Source organism: Triticum dicoccoides, chromosome 7B (assembly GCF_002162155.2).
Source record: "Triticum dicoccoides isolate Atlit2015 ecotype Zavitan chromosome 7B, WEW_v2.0, whole genome shotgun sequence".
Lineage (NCBI taxonomy): Eukaryota > Viridiplantae > Streptophyta > Magnoliopsida > Poales > Poaceae > Triticum > Triticum dicoccoides.
In genome coordinates this window covers 364,178,982-364,181,756 of record NC_041393.1, presented here as the reverse complement: position 1 = coordinate 364,181,756, position 2,775 = coordinate 364,178,982, and positions in this window count along the sequence as shown.

The window sequence follows — 2,775 nt, the reverse complement described above, 5'->3', positions numbered from 1 at the left end:
ACGGTAATCACACATAAATCTAATCCATCATTTTACACACACCCACACCAAAAGCTCTCTTCGGTACACCACTTCTTCCTCAAGTGGTGACCTTAGTTTAACATCTCCCAAGGGCATTAGGGGCACCCGATGGGGTTTTCAAAAGATTGTAACTGTCGTGGATTTGTCACGGCAGATGTCCTTAGTGTCGGGACTTAGTCGCGAGGCCAGCGCATCTTTGTGGTAGCTTGAAGGGGTTGATCGGGATCGAGAGACGCAACACAAGACAGGGATTTAGACAGCTTCGGTCCCCGGGAAACATCATCCGGTAAAAACCCTACATGTTGTTTGAGGCTAGGTCTCATTATCATCACGAGAGAGTCGCCGTAAACCGGCTCTCCTCTTTGTGTCTAGCCCTATGATTGTTTCTTCTTGCTTGTAGCTTGTCCCTCTTTGGGGAGCCCTGCCCCTCCTTATATATGTTGAAGGGGCGGTTTACATGACTACTCCTAGTTGGATTAGGATTACTCTATTACAAGTGGAGTCCTAGTCTTGCTTCCTTTGTAAGGGAATATTCCTTGTGCTTTCCTCATAAACCGGCCCACCATTAAACGTGAACCGGCCTTCTGGGCCATGGGCCTCGTCATCCATCTGACCCGCCCGACGGGTTACTAATGAACCGTCAAGACTGGGTGGGTAGCCCGTGAACCGCCAAGCTCCGGGCGGGTTACCAGTGAGTCGTCCAGTCCGGCCGGGTTATACTTCCGGCCGGTTTACGTCATGGGGTATATCCCCGACATTAGCCCCCAGTTTAATTTGGATTTTATCCATGTTAAACTGATCCTGTAAAATAAACACAAGAGCAAACTTGACAGGTTGTGCCCCGGGTTAAGAATTCTTGTAAACCGGCACCTGATCATCCTTAAGTCCTTGTCATTTCCTCCTTCTAGAAAATCCAGGTCAATAAGCCAGTGTCACACTCAATTTGCTGACATTGGTTTCTCACAGAAAAATATTGTGAAGAATAATCCACTTGAGTCGGCTTCCAAAGCGCCGGTTTAAGAAATATTGGTCTTGAAATATTCATCTGATATTCAACCGGTTTGAAGATGTAAAAATGTGCCGATTTAACATTACCAAAATGGTCGGGTTATAAAAACTGATGATCCCGGATTATGACCGTTTATAGACGCCGGGTTATGATTGTTGCCAACGCCGGATCACACAATTAATCTTCCTGATTTGCCGAAAATTGAGAATTTGAAGATGTTCCTCCTTTATATGCATATTACCTGTAGCCCCCAAGTCTTAAGAGGAGAACATAATGATAGCTTAAGACTTGTGTCAATATAAATGTTGCAACCTTGAAGAAATCCAGATTTGTTCATCTCAGTTACTAGTCACAACTGAATATTCCACATATGTAGCCCCCAAGTGCCGGGTTGTTATGCTTGCAGCAATCTGGGACTTGTAATTGCCTTATACTCATAAAAACTTCAACCAATGTAGCCCCCAAGGGCCAGGTCATTATGCAATAATGAGCAGGGACTTTGTAGATATGATCATGTAGACTTGAATTGTTGACATGAGCAATTGATAGCCCCCAAGGGCCGGCTCATTGTGATATGATGAGTCGGGTCTTCAATAAGATGAGCAAAAAATGACTTTGCATTAGCCCCCAAGTGTCATGGTGCATGCTTGCAGCGACATGAGACTTGCATATTTAATAGAACCTTCAACTTTGAATAATGTAGCCCCCAAGTGTCGGGTTGTAAGCCTGCAGCGACTTGGGACTTTATTCCTTCTATTGCAGAATAAATCATATTCATATCCATTGCGCTAAAGCGACTTTGAAAACCTCAATCATAATATTAATAACCATAATAAAAATCCAGCCATGTGGGATATTTGAATAATATAATCCAATGATTTATAAGTGCATGATTCCCATGGCACAATCCAAATATATGCTGGCAGCTTGTCCAAAGCCAGGTCGGTTTAATAAACACCGGATAATTTCTCATCATATACTGGCGACTTATTGTCTTAAAGCCAGGCCGGTTTAATAAACACCGGATAATTTATCATCATGCTTTATTCAACCTGTCTCTGCATACAACAAGTTTAAAGTGTCCTGGCGGTTTACCGCCGGACGGGCCATAATGCCCAACATATAACCCAGGTTTATAACCAAGGCTGCACTTAAGAATAATCAATGAAATATATCATACCTGTGACATTGAATCACATCATTGGTTTACCAACTTTTTGTAGTAAGGGTGATAACCCCAATCTTGAGTAATGATAACTCCTTTCATACTGTGTCGGTTTATGATAAAACCGTACCGGGTTGTGATAAACACCGGTTTAACCATATATAATACTGGCGACTCGTAGTCAAACCAGACCGGGCGGATAGTCTCCGGATTATGATTTGATCATGTACTGACAATTTGTAATTGAAAGTCAAGCCGGGTTAATGAACACCGGTTTACTCCATAATAAGATGGCAACATAAAATCAAACCGGGCAGACAGTCTCCGGATTTAGGATTTGACCGTGTTCCGCCAATTTGTAATTAACAGTTTAAAACGGATTAACAATGTCGGTTTAAAAGCGCAACAAAAATCAAATAACAGTTATGAAAAAATATGGAAGCAAAGGCAATGATAAAACCGTTTGCAAAAAGAGGCTTTACTGAGCCGATCAGATGGTGTTACCATGGTCGGACACGACCAAGCTCCCAATAAGTTGCAGCTATGGTTCAAGTCAGCCAGGTCCCCAACTGAAACCGTG